Below are 17,681 nucleotides of genomic sequence, written 5' to 3' on the forward strand. Positions count from 1 at the left end.
TAGCTAGATGTAAAACCTCTACAAAAATGTCTAAATGAATTACATTTTTCTTGATTCATCTTGGACTATTTTTTGACTATTTTGAGGTGACTATTTTGAGGAAGTGGCTATGTTGTTGCTACGGTGACTCAGGGGGACAAACAGTACCTGCCAGGGTTTGATATGCGTACATAACACACCCACATCAAACATCAACCCCTGTTTGTCTTGAGTCATGGCCGCTAGCGTTTCTTAACCTAACCTAACCTGAGCAATCTTCAAAACGAGGCCAAATCAGAAAGTTCAGTCGATCTTTAACACCTGCTATTTCACTTAGCAAGTTGACGTTTTCATTTAAAATGTTCTAGTTCTTTGACAGTCCGTAGTCCGTACCAAGTTTCATTCAGATATAAGTGTCGGGCCTTGCCTCAAGATGCACACAAGACATATTCCAAAGTAAGATAAATTATTCATTTGACTGGGAAGGAAATAGGATTGTCATTGCCAAAGACCCCAACCTTGTGCAGTAAGGCGGTGCCTGAAAAACCTGCACTAGAAGAACCGTAACAAACCCGTCTTGAAATAGATAGTAGCAAGGCGTGTTGTGTTGGAATGTCTTTGTGGTCGCTCCTCTTCTGTTACTCTCTTCAACATGTATTATCCCATTCTTTCATTCCCACCCTCGCCCCTCCCCCACTCATTCTCTTTATTACTTCTTCTCGCCAATCTTCTCCCCCGTAACTGAAGCTTTTGGCAGCCCGTCCCGGCGTTCATTATCATTACCCTGTGTGGATGAAATGTGATCTGTGTTTCGCTGGTGGAGACCTCCGCTGCTGTGGCCCTCGCCTCTGGAGGAAAGGTAGCATCACGGGGATCGTTGGATTTCACCCACGGCTCAGTGTGAAAAGCTGCAGAATGAGAATGAGGTAGAGAGGAAATGATTCCCTCCGCATTCCTGCAGTAATTTGAGCACCGTCACTCCTCCTTGCTTTCTCCCTACTGCCTGGTGTTTGCAGCTGGGCTAGGCTAGCTGTAGTAGGCCTAGTTACTATGTTCATTCACTAGGAGGGGCTGCCATGAAGCAGGTTTCTTTTCCATATGACACTGCTGCCCAACTTTGAGTGGTGTATACAGCTAAAGCATAGGGCCAATTGTAACGGGAAAAAGATTTTCACCCTATGAAAATACAGCTGAAAGAGAGGCAATTAATGACTGAGGTTCCTGTTGAACTATTATGTATATTACCCAAACTAATAACCTCACTGATTTAAAAAAATAAAATAAAAAATAATAATTGAAAGGTCAAAATGAAGTCACACGTGGCCTTTCTGTTCACTGTTGACTAATGGGTTTTACACACACATTACATACATGGTTTTAATGCCCTTGCATTAAGGCTTTTATAACCCCTTACACCCTTGGCTTGGCACCCCCAGGTTCCAGACTGTGGTTTTGAGTCAGGGAAAATATCTTGACTTGTGCTATGTCATGGCTACCAAGCCTGAGAAACACGACAACAGACTGGCAGCTGAATGTGTCACCTCTCACAGTTAGACCTGGGTTCAAATACTATTTGAAATCTTTCAAATACTTTGAGTGTTTGCTGGAGTGCCAGATGGGTGGCGTTTGCGCTTCGACCGTTGGTTCCTTTGGAACAGGCAAGCTCAGTCAAGCACGGATAGAGTATTTTAAATGATTTCAAATAGTATGTGAACCCAGGTCTAGTGCAGGCAGCTAGGTCATGTCGGGTGTGACCTGACAAGACCTTGTTTATTATTCAGTGGTTAGGCTCTCACCTACCTGCTCTTTTACCTTTTCTTGCTGTGTGTTTTCAGTAAATAGCCTACAGCTGTGAGAACACGTCTGCCCTGCCTGGAGAAATACCAGACCTCCCAAAGATCACGCCCTTACAGGGAACTCTCTGTTATGAGGACATGACAAGTGATCTTACGCCACTAAGCCTAGACTGTTATGGGAGAAGAGTCCGAGCTCAGAAGACATTGTCCTCCATACCGGGTCAAATAAAAGTTAGGTAAATAAATCACATTTTATTTGTCACATGCGCCGAATACAACAGGTGTAGACCTTACCATGAAATGTCTACTTACACATATCATGGTACAGTAAGGGCTTGTAACAAAAATACACTCCATTTGAACCAAACCAAACGCCATCCTGTACATGCCCATACATTGTTTGCGATGTCTGCTTCCCCCCCAAAGGTCAAGGTGGTTTACTGTTGATAGACGTGTACGAATAGTTTGTTTTGTAAGTGGAGATTCCTCTTTGTCCCATGGCCCTCCTTGGAGCCTAGACTTGTTTCTTAAACACAGACCTCAGTCCAGTTACCATGCATTAAAAAACGAATTCAAGGAGCAGCACAAGGGCTGGGCCCGTATTCACAAAGCATCTGATCTAGGATCAGATCCCTCAGTTTTATTCATTAGTCAAAACCTAGGCCCTAGACCAGCAGCACTCGTACTCTGAGACGCTTTGTGAATACAGGCCCTGGCTAGGTTCAGTCTAGCACATCTGGAAACGGTCTGGGAATTATACACACATCAAATCACAGACGTTGTCTGCGTTTAGTCATTACAGTACATCTGTCTTGGCAGCCTTGCGGCATTTTTCTGAAGTAGGATGTTTGTTCACGTATTGCACAGGCCTGTGTTTGTGTGCATGATGTACTTTAATCTTCTTCTTTAGTCCGGAGTGTGCGGAGGTGTGTAGATCCGGCTGTTTGCCACTCGAGAGACCTGGCGCTGTTGATTTGAAGTGTGTCGACTCTTATGGCCCTGCTGAGGCAATCGGATCCCTCATGGTGTGGGTGGCAGAGGAGAAACTGTAGCATGGTCCTTGAAAGGAGAGCGTGTTAGTTTGTTTCTATGGCATCTTCCACCCATGTATAGTGATGGATGTTACTTTACTCTCTGAGAAAGACCGTAGCTCCCGGAGATTCAGTGTATGTTTTCTGATGTAGATTACGTGCCTTGCATCAGCATACAGATTTACTGTAGTTCCCAGTAGCTTATTTTCTTTGGATTATCCCTAAACTAGCCTCGTTGTGTGGTTGATAATGTGTACTGATTATTCTGGCTTATGTCGTAACTTATTTCCTCTTCCTCCACGGAGAACAATCTAGCAGTTCATAGGACTGTGTAATTTATTGGCCTGTCACATCATGTGTTCAAAGAAAGCCTGTCACAAACCACCTGTTAATAACACAAACAAAGAACGTTAAAGGCCCAGTGCAGTCATTTTGGACACCTACTCATTCAAGGGTTTTTCTTTATTTTTACTATTTTCTACATTGTAGAATAATAGTGAAGACATCGAAACTATGAAATAACACATGGAGTCATGTAGTAACCAAAAAAGTGTTAAACAAATCAAAATATATTTGAGATTCTTCAAATAGCCTTGCCTTGATGACAGCTTTGCACACTCATGGCATTCTCGCAACCAGCTTCACCTGGAATGCTTTTTACTCGGGGGCTCCCGAGGGGTGCTGCGGTCTAAGGCACTGCATCTCGGTGCTAGAGGCATCACAACAGACACCCTGGTTCGAATCCAGGCGGTATCACAACCGCTCGTGATTAGGAGTCCCATAGGGTAGCGCACAATTGGCCCAGCGTCGTCCGGGTTTGGCCAGTTTAGGCCTTCATTGTAAATAAGAATTTGTTCTTAACTGACTTGCCTAGTTAAATAAAATAATAGCACTTGTTGGCTGCTTTTCCTTCACTCTTTGGTCCAACTCATCCCAAACCATCTCAATTGGGTTGAGGTCAGCTAATTGTGGAGGCCAGGTCATCTGATGCAGCACTCCATCACTCTCCTTCTTGGTCAAATAGCCCTTTTGGGTCATTGTCCTGTTGAAAAGCAAATTATAGTCCCACTAAGCCCAAACCAGATGTGATGGCGTATCACTGCAGAATTCTGTGGTAGCCATGCTGGTTAAGAGTGCCTTGAATTCTAAATAAATCACTGACAGTGTCACCAGCAAAGCACCATCACACGCAGGCCAGATTCACGCAGTCTCTGAACAGTTGGTGTTGAAATATGTCTGTTACTTAAACTCAGAAGCATTTATATTTGGGCTGCAATTTCTGAGGCTGGTGACTTTAATGAACTTGTCCTCTGCAGCAGGGGTAACTCTGGGCTTTCCTTTCCTGTGGCGGTCCTCATGAGGGCCAGTTTCATCATAGTGCTTGATGGTTTTTGCGACTGCACTTGAGGAAACTTTCAAAGTTCTTGACATTTTCTGTATTGACTGAACTTCAGGTCTTAAAGTAATGATGAACTGTTGTTTCTCTTTGCTTATTTGAGCTGTAAATGCCATAATATGGACTTAGCCCTATTTGGTAAAATACCACCCCTACCTTGTTACGACATAACTCATTTGGCTCAAACGCATTAAGAAGGAAAGAAATTCCACAAATTAACTTTTAAATTTTAATTGAAATGCATTCCAGGTGACTACCTCATAAAGCTGGTTGAGTGAATGCCAAGACTATGCAAAGCTGTCATCAAGGCAAAGTGTGGCTACTAATCTCAAATGTAAAACCTATTTTGAGTTGTTTAACACTTAAAAAAAAAAATATATATATATATATTATAGCTCCAAAAAATAAAGGGAACACATCCTAGATCTGAATTAATGAAATAATCTTATTAAATACTTTTTTCTTTACAGTTGAATGTGCTGACAACAAAATCACACACAAATAATCAATGGAAATCCAATTTATCAACCCATGGAGGTCTGGATTTGGAGTCACACTCAAAATTAAAGTGGAAAACCACACTACAGGCTGATCCAACTTTGATGTAATGTCCTTAAAACAAGTCAAAATGAGGCTCGATAGTGTGTGTGGCCTCCACGTGCCTGTATGACCTCCCTACAACGCCTGGGCATGCTCCTGATGAGGTGGCGGATGGTATCCTGAGGGATCTCCTCCCAGACCTGGACTAAAGCATCCGCCATCTCCTGGACAGTCTGTGGTGCAACGTGGCGTTAGTGGATGGAGCGAGACATGATGTCCCAGATGTGCTCAATTGGATTCAGGTCTGGGGAACGGGCGGGCCAGTCCATAGCATCAATGCCTTCCTCTTGCAGGAACTGCTGACACACTCCAGCCACATGAGGTCTAGCATCGTCTTGCATTAGGAGGAACCAAGGGCCAACCGCACCAGCATATGGTCTCACAAGGGGTCTGAGGATCTCATCTCGGTACCTAATGGCAGTCAGGCTACCTCTGGCGAGCACATGGAGGGCTGTGCGGCCCCCCAAAGAAATGCCACCCCACACCATGACTGACCCACCTCCAAACCGGTCATGCTGGAGGATGTTGCAGGCAGCAGAATGTTCTCCACGGCGTCTCCAGACTCTGTCACGTCTGTCATATGTGCTCAGTGTGAACCTGCTTTCCACCTGTGAAGAGCACAGGGCGCCAGTGGCGAATTTGCCAATCTTGGTGTTCTCTGGCAAATGCCAAATGTCCTGCACGGTGTTGGGCTGTAAGCACAACCCCCACCTGTGGACGTCGGGCCCTCTTACCACCCTCATGGAGTCTGTTTCTGACCGTTTGAGCAGACACATACACATTTGTGGCCTGCTGGAGGTCATTTTGCAGGGCTCTGGCAGTGCTCCTCCTGCTCTTCCTTGCACAAAGGCGGAGGTAGCGGTCCTGCTGCTGGGTTGTTGCCCTCATACGGCCTCCTCCACGTCTCCTGATGTACTGGCCTGTCTCCTGGTAGCGCCTCCATGCTCTGGACACTACGCTGACAGACACAGCAAACCTTCTTGCCACAGCTTGCATTGATGTGCCATCCTGGATGAGCTGCGCTACCTGAGCCACTTGTGTGGGTTGTAGACTCCGTCTCATGCTACCACTAGAGTGAAAGCACCGCCAGCATTCAAAAGTGACCAAAACATCAGCCAGGAAGCATAGGAACTGAGAAGTGGTCTGTGGTCTCCACCTGCAGAACCACTCCTTTATTGGGGGTGTCTTGCTTATTGCCTATAATTTCCACCTGTTGTCTATTCCATTTGCACAACAGCATGTGAAATTTATTGTCCATCAGTGTTGCTTCCTAAGTGGACAGTTTGATTTCACAGAATTGTGATTGACTTGGAGTTACATTGTGTTGTTTAAGTGTTCCCTTTATTTTTTTTAGCAGTGTATATTGGTTACTACATGATTCCATATGTGTTATTTCAGAGTTTTGATGTCTTCACTATTATTCTACAATGTAGAAAATAGTTCAAATAAACGCTTGAATGAGTAGTTGTGTCCAAACGCATATACACACACACAGTGTTCGTGCGTGCGCACACTTCATTCATTCACACGGAGGTTGGAATAGTACTGTGAAAATGATGACGCCCTTTTTAGTGTAAGATCTGTTTGAAAAGACCATCTGAAATGTCAGCCTGTTTTGGTGGAAAAACTTTTTGGGCCTTCCTGGTGACGTCAACATATGGTCGTAGACCATGACGAAAGAGTTACAAACTTCTCTGCCAATAACCGCTCATTTCAAACCAGTTTGCATACTGGTGTGATTGGTATAAGGATGCTTAGTGTAACCCATGTCATGTTTTTATCCATCAGGACTCACTTAATGCATCCTCCTTCCCTTTATACACTGTCTTCATTCAACAAAGGACTTTGTATGAACTCTGTCTGGGATTTGAACTTTCTCTTGGTTAATTCCCTCTACTACCTTCTGTCCAGTCCAGCCATAATGCCTGTTTGTTGTGCTGGCCAAGGTCACTGGATAAGGTAATGGTGTCAAAATCAGGGGCTACATGTATCTTGGCTTGGGCTGTGACTGTCATGAAATTTTGAACGACGATAATTGGCCAGCCAAATGACCTCTGTAACCGCAATAACCGTTCGAATAGCAATTTAAAACATTTTGATGTGGGCACACATTTTCTCCTCTCCTCCGCTCCTGACTGCATGTGCTGCCATAGAAATAGAGTGAACGGAACGGGTGTTCCCATTCAAGTCAATGATAGCATAATGGGTGGGTGGATTGGCAAGGAGTAAAGCAGGAAGTGTACCCATCAATATGTGCTGTGATTTGTTGATTCAACTCAACTGACATTACAAAAATGACATTCCATTGCATGAGCCACATCAGTTAACATCATTTGAATGGACATTCTACATTCCCGTAAATTATTGCAAGACAATACCAGGCAGCCATTGCGAGTGTACCCATGAGTTTACAAGTCAAAATTGACACACGAATGCCTGGCTATCCAGTCTTCAGGCAGCTGTTAATTCCACAAACAAAATATTGTATGACATTTTTTTTTAAATAAACGGTAAAGGTTATTTAATTTCATCCGTAACCGTTGGTTACATGGTAATTGTACCAGCTAGAGATAAACGACTGTCCCGGAGGTTCAAGGCCGACCACGGTACTGCAGGCATTGTTAGCAGAAAACAGGATCCCTCATTTGGGTGAATGAACAAAAATCTTTGTCTTCAAAAAAATGATGTATTTACACAATCATGGTACCAATAATTGTTTCTAATAAACCACATTTATGTCCTTGAACTGATTATTTTAAAATAGCACACAGAAGTTATAATGATCATTTAGTTGCTAATGGCAGCCTGCAGTACTCCGGTCGGCCTTCAACTTGAGTTACTCGATGAGAGGGGGCAGCACTGAGCTAGCCTGCAACGTCACTTCCTGGAGTAGTTCTAACAGTGCATGTATGTCTCCATGAGACGCCATCTTAACAGACTTCACTTGGCTTCAATGCGCTATTGAGTCTTCACATGGGAATGAGTGGTGTCACGTGATCGATGGCTTTGTCCATGCATACATACATACATACAGCCCATCTGTTTCACCTCCCTGTGTGTGTGTGTGCCTGAGCAGCTCTAAGCATGTGCCTAGGCCAGGTGTCCTCCATCTGGATGACAGTGTGGTGGCTGGGGATTCTTCAGCTCCTCTACAGTCTAACCTGGATTAGCCAGAGCCCAGGCTGGGGTTGGATACTGCTGGGGTCATTGGCCTCCAGACTAACCACCTGTTACACAGGCAGTGAGTTAATAATTGAAGTCTTCCTGGGCTCCAGTTAGGCGTTTTCACATTATTTCACATTATTGGGCGACTCATACTATGCTGCCTCTGTTTTCTCTTCACATTGTCCAACTATGGTGGATGTGGTAACCAGGCCAGCCCAATATGGCTCGGTTTACCTTCGTAGTGTGAAATTGTCACAGTACACGACCAGGTTGAAGTTGAGGCTCATTATGATCATAGACGGAGTCCCTATGAACGAAGTGTGCCATCAAGAACTGCTTTAGCTGCAGTGGTCTGCTGGTCTCCTCTCCCTTAGCTTATAGCCTGCCAGGCTTCTCTTGAGGCCTGACGTGAATAATGCTCTTCTAAAGATGTACAGTACTCAACTGGAAACCACTGCGGGTTAATGAGATGTAGCCAGGCTGATTTGACTGCGACGTTAAATCACTTTAATTAAATAAGCGAATTCATCCATTTCGAAGACTTAAGGCAAGCACAGGTTGTTTGTTCATCTGCGTTTTGAGGACTGCATTTCGCGGACACACACAATCACGAGGCAAGTGAATGTTGTTGAATTAGTGTTGTTGAATTAGTGTTGTTAAATCGGGTAATAGGTAGGCCTACATTTCGAAAAACTTATTGGGTAAGAGAATGTTGTGTTCATCTTTGGTTATGTCGTTCTACACCCTAATGCTTCTCACCCAGGGTTTAACAGAATGTCTTGACAATGGACCAAGATTCTAGAACTCATTGCTAGTCTTCTGTTGGCAGTCTTTCAATTCTACACACTACAGCTGACCTGGACAGGAGTCCACTACCTCTGTACTGTGTTGACACACGCACACACACTCTCAGATCTCTGGGAACCTCTGAGCTGTTCCTTGAAAGTGCCCCTTGTTATCCACCTGATATTGTGGTCATGATGTCAGCCTGTTGGTTTATGGAACGCCAAGCTTGGCAGCATGTGTTACAGGCCTGTTGAGAGGAGAAGGGGAGAGAACTTTTCTCTATTTTGGAACGTGCAACCTTTCACGCAGTGCACTTTGTCCCAGTGCTTCTCTCTGGCCAACTGCGACCATAACAAGGAGAGGTCTACTGCTTGTACTCACAACAACCCTCCCTGGTCAATGTGGAAGCCTGCATCTCCTCTTGGATTCCACTGACTCTCTGTAAGTGGGTCACTCTGAATGGGTGTGTGTACGTACTTGTTGTTGCCATTCTGAATCAGTGGCTTTGATTTGATACATGCTGCGCTCTGCTTTGAATCAGATTCTGAAATTACCCAACGACTCAACACAGCATGCTTCCCTCCTGCTGAGGAGACAAGCTTCTGCTTCATTCAATGACAGATTTTTTTTTTTTACGAGAGAACAAATCAATAGGGATTCAATAGAACCGGTATACAGGGACTCTCAATAAACTTCCGTGATGTATTTTGTGATGCCTGTGGCTGTCTATAAGACCACATGTTGTCATTGAAGAATGAGGGCCGACTCGTCCGATGGTCCTGCAACCATTGTACCTTTTTACCGATTGTTCAGCGTTTTTCCCACAGCACTCTTTTTGGCGGTCACCCCCGCCAACACTCTGTTTTGTAATATAAATATTAACGTCTGGCCTGGCGAGCAGCTGACGTCAACGGAAGGCTGTAGATGAACTTGTTCTGTTCTCAGATCTTGGCATGGTCTGGGAATCCTTTTTTCTCTTCATGTCCAACAATACATATTTGACCCCGATTCTATTCAATGTTTTCTTTGGATGGATTGCATTTTTTTCCTTCTTGTAGACGGTGGTCCTGGTATGTTGGACTCTGAACTTTGGAGCAATGACTTCATGTGGTCATTCCCAAGTAATTTTTCTGTATTTTATTTCTATAAAAAGAAAGTTGTCGCCGGTTTGACTACCAGACGACTACAAACGGTCATCTGAAAACAGGAAAGGAATGCTGGGAAAGGTCAAACTTATGGAAACCTGTGAAATAAGATGGATTTGCACATTCTTTTACTATCAGAAGTGCAAGTTTATTTGGCCTCTGGGCTCAACATAGCGATAAGATGAACAGAGTTTCTGTTCCACAGCTGGGTGGTATGATGGTCTTGTTCTTGCGCTCTCTCTCTCTCGGTCGCTCTTGTGCTCTCTCTCGTGGTCTCTCTCTCTTGGTCTCTCTCGTGGTCTCTCTCGTGGTCTCTCTCGTGGTCTCTCTCTCGTGGTCTCTCTCTCGTGGTCTCTCTCTCGTGGTCTCTCTCTCGTGGTCTCTCTCTCGTGCTCTCTCTCGTGGTCTCTCTCTCGTGGTCTCTCTCTCGTGGTCTCTCTCTCTTGGTCTCTCTCTCTTGGTCTCTCTCTCTTGGTGTCTCTCTCTTGGTCTCTCTCTCTTGGTCTCTCTCGTGGTCTCTCTCGTGGTCTCTCTCTTGGTCTCTCTCTTGGTCTCTCTCGTGGTCTCTCTCTTGGTCTCTCTCTTGGTCTCTCTCGTGGTCTCTCTCTCTTGCTCCCATCTCTCTCGTGGTCTCTCTCTTGCTCCCATCTCTCTCGTGGTCTTTCTCTCTTGCTCCCATCTCTCTCGTGGTCTCTCTCTCGTGGTCTCTCTCTCGTGGTCTCTCTCTCTTGGTCTCTCTCTCTTGGTCTCTCTCTCTTGGTCTCTCTCTTGGTCTCTCTCTCTTGGTCTCTCTCTTGGTCTCTCTCTCTTGGTCTCTCTCTCTTGGTCTCTCTCTCTTGGTCTCTCTCTCGTGGTCTCTCTCTCTTGGTCGCTCTTGTGGTCTCTCTCTCTTGGTCTCTCTCTCGTGGTCTCTCTCGTGGTCTCTCTCTCGTGGTCTCTCTCTCTTGGTCGCTCTTTTGCTCTCTCTCGTGGTCTCTCTCTCGTGGTCTCTCTCTCGTGGTCTCTCTCTCTTGGTCTCTCTCTCGTGGTCTCTCTCGTGGTCTCTCTCGTGGTCTCTCTCTCGTGGTCTCTCTCTCTTGGTCTCTCTCTCTTGGTCTCTCTCGTGGTCTCTCTCTTGGTCTCTCTCTTGGTCTCTCTCGTGGTCTCTCTCTCTTGGTCTCTCTCTCTTGGTCTCTCTCGTGGTCTCTCTCGTGGTCTCTCTCTCTTGCTCCCATCTCTCTCGTGCTCTCTCTCGTGGTCTCTCTCTCTTGCTCCCATCTCTCTCGTGGTCTCTCTCGTGGTCTCTCTCTCTTGCTCCCATCTCTCTCGTGGTCTTTCTCTCTTGCTCCCATCTCTCTCGTGGTCTTTCTCTCTTCCTCCCATCTCTCTCGTGGTCTTTCTCTCTTGCTCCCATCTCTCTCGTGGTCTCTCTCGTGGTCTCTCTCGTGGTCTCTCTCGTGGTCTCTCTCTCGTGGTCGCTCTTGTGGTCTCGGGTGCTCCCTCGGTCTCTCGTTCTCGTGCTCCCGCTCTCGTGCTCCCTCGGGGTCTCTCGTTCTCGTGCTCTCGCTCTCGTGCTCCCTCGGGGGCTCTCGCTCTCGTGCTCCCTTGGACGCTCTTGCGCACGCCCTCTCACGCTTTCTCGCTCTCTCGATAGTGCTCTCTCTATATCTTGTGCTGTCTCTGTCTCTCTCTGTCTCGGTGTGTGTCTGGAACCTCTCACCAGAATCTGTAAACATCTCCCAGCTGCTGTGCTGCCAAGTTACATAATGGAGCTACAAACTAACCTTGACTTCCCTCTCTCGTCTCGTATAATTCCATATGCTCCTGAGAGTCATAAACCAACTGCTTTCTTGATGTAAAAAGATCTGATTGGTCAATAGACCAATTAGTGGAAAAAATATCAGAATTGGGTTGCCTGTCTAAACGCAGCCACGGTGATCGTCTGTCTCAAACATGCATCCACACTCACTCCTGTCTCAGGGTGATCCACTGTTAAGCAGCTGAATAGTCTGCCTCTGCTGTTCTCAATGTCTTTCCCAGGACTCCTATCCGACTCTGTCTGGTGTTAACACCCAGTTAGCCAACAGCAAGCCCTGGCCTGTTCCCTTGGCACTGTCCATGTTCTTAGTACTGTTGTGATGGGATAGCCTGTCATATCTAGGGGTTGTTTTCTAGGCACTGGCAGCCGCTCAGAGGTAGAAACCGACGGGAGTTGGAAGCCGATAACTGTGCCTCGTACAACTGCCTTGCCAATAGATCCCCAGTGGCTACTCAAGTTACATGTTGACTTTTGCCCGACTTGAGCTCCGACCACTTCCCATATCAAACTGCACTTTCTTTTGTCTGTCTCAACCCCCCCCCCCCCCCCCCCCCCCTTGTCAGGCCAAAGAATAGCTCTCCAACTTGGTCCATGAAGAAACTAACTTCACCAGAGAAGCAGATTAGAGTAGCTGACCCAGCTCGTGTTCCTGTCTTCTCTTTCAGCTGGGAGGAAAGTTAAACACTTTACCATAAGGACTGGGTTAGTGGCACCAGTGGGGTTAGAGGGGCTCACAGAACCTGAGGGGATGCATCAAAGTGGCTGTCCAACAGCGGCCGTCGGTCTGCTTCCGACGGTTAACAGCAAGGCCCTCGTCTACGCACGCTACGGACAGCTCTTCTCCCAGAGAGTTGCCTTGTTGAGCCCGTCGTCAATGTCTCCGTAGCATAAGGGCTTTTTATGCCCAACAACCGTCCGCCATTACTGGTTTCAGGAGGTTTTGCCTAGTTGATTATGGCAACCGAATACAGTATGAAAAGGGAACATACACGAGTGACATGACATGCACATCCCAGACTTACCAAACCCGGTTGCTGGGTAACCATATACTGCAGATAAGACAAGGGAAGACCTGCACACTGTTTAGCCTAATGCTGCTCTCCTTTGCTTTACTGCTGCACAATGTTACCTAGCCTGTAGGGCCTAGGCCCTAAGTGTGCAGCTGCCCCTTGTGAATGCATGGCTGATTACTAAATGTTAATGAGCCACTATCAGCGGGTAAATCAATCTGCCTCACAGGTGCAGTGGTGACGCATTGTTGCATGTTGACACCGGTGTAGTCAGTATTCAGCCGGTCTGTTCCTGCCTGGGTTTTTGACTTCAAGTCTACCTGTTTTTTAAAATTTATTTTTTATACTCTTGCTGGCTCCTGGAAGGAATTCCCCACACCTTCGGTGTCAGAAAGATCAAGAAACACCCTGGGTGTCTTCCTCGATGGGGAATAGGGTGCCGTTTCCGACGCACCCCTGTTACTTCGTATAGCTGCTGTAGAAGTAAAGTATTGATTTTATCAGGGTGTAGTCGGGTCATGTTATGTAGTCGAGCTGTAAGGCCTCACCTTCACATGGGAATGTTCACCTATACGTCCTAGATCCTAGATGGCCCGTTTCCTGCTACATACAACTTTGTTTCTTTGCATAGCTCTTTGTCTGTATCTTTGTTAGTCCCCAGTGTGACTTAATCTCTGTCTTAAGGCTTTGTGCATTTGTTTCCTTAGTGTTATCGCCCTGTGTGAGTCTATGTTGTGACTAACTGTGGGAGAGTGGAGGTGTGCTGTATCTGTTATGGGGGTCTGGGTTTCAGGGGGATAAACTGTGAGATGCCAGGATGAGACCAAAACACATGGAACTGAGATACCCCTAGAGCCCTGAGGGGGGGAGATCATTATGTTCTCTCACCCCCCCCCCCTCCCCAGACGGCCCTGTGGCATGTTGACTCTGTGATGACCTCTGAGATTGCTTAACACATGATGCACTGACATCCCCTTCTCTCTCCTCAGGCTCCACTGACAGCCCTAACAGTGAGGGGCCAGGCCGGGAGAGGAGAGCAACCCCCAGTGTGGCCTGACCGAGAGAATCGTGAGTATCCGCCTCACTTCCACTCCCTAGGGATTGGGGGAGGGGGAGGGTGGGTGTGGTGGATTTTTCCATGATCACCAGCTGCATACCTTTATGCACAGATGTTAAGTGTGTGTGTGTGTGCACTGTGTGGAGCTGACAAGGAGAATCTTAACTGCTTCACTTACACTCCCATGGGTATTGGGGGGGGGCGGCGGCTGTAGAGGCGTGTGTGTGTTTCTTTTGGGTTGAGGCTACAGGAAACCAGACTGATATTTAATAGCTAGCTAATTAGACTCCTTTCTTTCTCCTTCATTGACTTCTCGGTGGAGGCTTAATGCTCAATTAAGCTTTCCCCCTTTTTAGGCTGTGATTTATCCCTCTCTCCTCCTGTCTTTTCAGTATCTTAGTATTCATGACCGTCTTTCCACTGTGTGGCCATTTTACCGCGACTTCATTCGGCTTTCAACTGTGAGCCCAGTCGACAGCGCCTCGTGATTTACCTCCTGCCCCTTTCTCCTCCAGTACAGAGAGATCCTGATGCGTTATTACAACCTCTTTATGTTACTGAGGACCGCTTCTGTTATGCTTAGTCTCTAGTTGAGAGAATCAAATCAACACTAACCTATACCTTTGTTCTCATAACTTCCATATAGGGATATCAAACAATATTTAACCAAATATGACGAGTCACTCCAACATTTGACTACTTTTCACATTGCGACATATCCCCAGGAACAGTTAACCTATACACTGTACTGAAAGCTAACAGCGAAAGGCTAGCCTAGCCTGTAACATCAAAATGAGCCTACCAAGTTTGAACATTAGTTGTTGGGTCCTGCTCTTAGACCTGCTCTGACAATGACTTTACAGTGATACTTCAAGATTTTGGCAATACTTCCCCAGGGAGGCTCTGACGAATTCGTGGATACCATTTTTGTCTTTGCGAGCAGCTTGAAAGAAGTTGCTAACTAGTGTCAGTGCACTGACTGGAAGTCTATGGGTATCTGCTAGCTAGCAGTCTTAGACTTAAGTATTAAATAAGACTTCCAGTCATTGCGCTAATGCTAGTTAGCAGTTACGCTACTTAGAAACTTCCTTCAAACCACTCGCAGAGACATAAATGTTATCTACGAGTTCATCCGACTCTGAGAAAGTAGATAAAGGGCCTCATAGCCAAAATCCCGAAGGATCCCTTTGACTACCAGAGTAAGCAGTTCATTGTATAACAGCATCCTCTGGCAGGCTCCCCCTGAACCATTTGGAGAGGCCTTTATTGTACCATATCTCTCCTCAGGAAGCGTTAGCCGTGTGTCGTTCCTCCGGAATGAAAGGGAAGGGAACAATGTCGAAAGAGGGAGGGAAATGATACAGCGAGCAGGCGGGAGGGAGGGAGAGAGCAGGAGGGTTAGAGAGGGGATGAACAGGGGAGTGGAGGGAGAGAGAGATCCACCCTCCCAGCCCTTCTCATTGTTCTCAGTGATAGAGGCAGGAAGCCTCACATTCACACTTCTGCGTCAGGGGATTTTTTTTTTTACAACTACCAATGAAGAAACAGGAGGTTTATTAACTTTGAAGTGTGTGTGTCTGTCCCACTGTTGGGGCAAAGGCGCATAGAGGCAATGCCTTTCCTGTGCACATGCATGCACAATTGTTTTGGTAGTAACTTGAATTCATTTGAAGTAGGCGTTCACCATCTTTGTTTCCCGACGTGTATTCCCCAGTTTGAAGGTGGATTCTCATATCGGCCTCTCCCCAGCCACTTAAGATTAATGAAAGAGCAAATATGTGAATTCTTGCAGAATGGGTTCACCTTTTAGTATGTGTGTATCCTTCTACCGTATGGGTGTGTGCTGTGGGGAACTCTTCCTCCTTACAGACGACAGTGCAGCCAGCCTAGACCCTGAATAATTCATTGCTGGCACGCTTTTGTAAATTAAAGGTAAAGGGATTGGGTAGCTTATAGAGAGCCTCATACGGGGTGCTGTCTCTGCTAACTGTTGAATATTTAAAGGGATGGTCCTGACTGCTCACCTGCCTTCTAAAACTACAATTCTGAGGCTCTCTGACGGTTTTCTAATGTGGCATCATAGCTGGGGGTGTTAATAATGGGTAGGTTTGGATTGGAATCCTGAGGGAGCACCGTCTTCATTCTTCCAATGCAGTTTCCTCAGGATGCTAGATGGGTGTCACCTCAACCCAAGCTGAGGTTGATATGTCTGGGCTCACTGGTGAGAAACTGAGTCGAAGCAGGTGAGTTAGAGGTGCACGCTTTTTTAAAGAACAGTTGCAATAGTAGTATGCTACGTTAGGGTGCAAGTTGGGTTGTTTGAATAACATGCTGACTAAGCTGGCTACGTGTCGTTGATTTTGTCCATCCACACCAGAGGCGATCATGACATGCAGGTTAAAATATCAAAACCAACTATATTCATTTGGGGGCAAGTTGAAACACATGAAACGTTCATGGACATTTAGCTAAGCTAGCTGTTGCTGGCTAGTTTGTCCTGGGAGATGAATGTTGGGTTGTTATTTTATCTGACGTGCATATGGTCATTGTTTTTAGCGTATTCTTTGTAGAATTTTTGAGCCCGAGTCATACAAAATGGTGTGTTTTTCTACTCCAGCGGAACTTCGTTTTTCTTGTCTTTCAAACATCCACGTGGCCGGTGAGATTTGCGGTTAAGGCTTTTCACCTTGCCATCAATATTAGGACAGTGTAGGCTACAATGAATGGATGTCACGTCAGCTATCAGTCATCTCTTGCTTATTTCAATGATCAAAATAGTCGTGTGTGTGTGTGTGTGTGCGTGCGCCCAGTTAAGAACTGCTGTAGTGTTTGTCGTTCTCACACTGTGTGTGTTTGGTGGCACCGCCTACTCTCTACTCCCTCTGGTTCTCACTGCCTGTCTGTGTTTTTATTAAGAGAAACCTTTTGCTGCAGAGTCCTGGCAGCAGGGCTGTTGGTCTCTCTATCTCTATCTCTATCTCTTTCTCTCTCTTTCTCTCGCTCTCTCTCGCGCTCTCTCGCTCTCGAAGTAACTTAATTACAGTCTGTAGACGGTATGAGAGGGGGAAGAGCACCGGCTTGGTTACCTCCCCATGTTTGATATAGTAATTAGGTAATATCCACGGGAACTGCTGTGCCCGTCACAACAGGCGCTGTCGCTTTCATCTTCTCAAGGTACGGGGAGGTACTGGACTTCATTCCTCTGGGGGGAGAAAAAAAAAAGATCCTTGTTTTCTTTTTAAAGGATGAGCTAGGTGTGTCTTCATTCACCTGAAGAGACAGGTCGTAGTTGGAATTTCAGGCTGTGACGTTTACTTAGAAGAGGTGTGAAGCAGTGGTGTAGGGGAAATGTGGGATAATTTCCTGGAAGAGGTGAGCATTTCTTCACAAGTACAGACGGAGCACAGGGAGAAGACAAGTAGACCTTGGCTTTGTCATATCCTGAGGCGAAAGCAAGGCACTTTCCACAACAGCAGAGCAGCAGAAGAGAACAGGTCTGGGATTCAGCCAGTCATCCTTTGTCACTCCTTAATCAGCCCCCCAGCGCCCACAACCCACACACATCCTATGTAAATAATTTATAGGCCCTTTCCTTTCGCCAGCCCAGCAGCCAGGGGAAGAAAATGGCCAGCGCACAATTGATGACACAGGACAGCGGAGGACAGTAGAAAGGGCTGCTGATATGCTAAGGCTGCATCTGAAATTGCACCCTTTTCTCTATGTAGTGCAACACGTTTGACCAGGGCCCGTAGGGCCATTTCGGTTGCACTCTACGGCTTTAAGCAATGGCTAACAGGGTCGGATAGTAAAACTAGCTGCAGATGCACTCTCTGTTAGAGTGGCGAGGCTTTAAACAACTTGGAATGGTCGCGTCACGCTGTCAGCTTAGATTTGGGCGTAATGAAAGGGCTGCTCGGT

The 17,681-nt window shown here is 46.2% G+C and overlaps 1 protein-coding gene across 3 annotated transcripts in view; it reads left to right on the forward strand.

Moving 5' to 3' along the window:
* The window catches only part of LOC106610174 (F-box/WD repeat-containing protein 7), a 197,419-nt gene that overhangs the window by 30,058 nt on the left and 149,680 nt on the right, over window positions 1–17,681 (forward strand). For 2 of the 3 annotated variants that reach the window (XM_082978423.1, XM_082978425.1), the window contains exon 2: window positions 13,696–13,774. The gene's annotated coding sequence lies outside the window, so the exon portion shown is untranslated. Of the gene's footprint in view, window positions 1–1,814; window positions 2,012–13,695; window positions 13,775–17,681 lie in introns of all 3 variants that reach the window. The other variant, XM_082978424.1, reaches the window with a different exon arrangement.

Source organism: Salmo salar, chromosome 08 (genome assembly GCF_965601325.2).
Source record: "Salmo salar chromosome 08, fSalSal1, whole genome shotgun sequence".
Classification (NCBI taxonomy): Eukaryota; Metazoa; Chordata; class Actinopteri; order Salmoniformes; family Salmonidae; genus Salmo; species Salmo salar.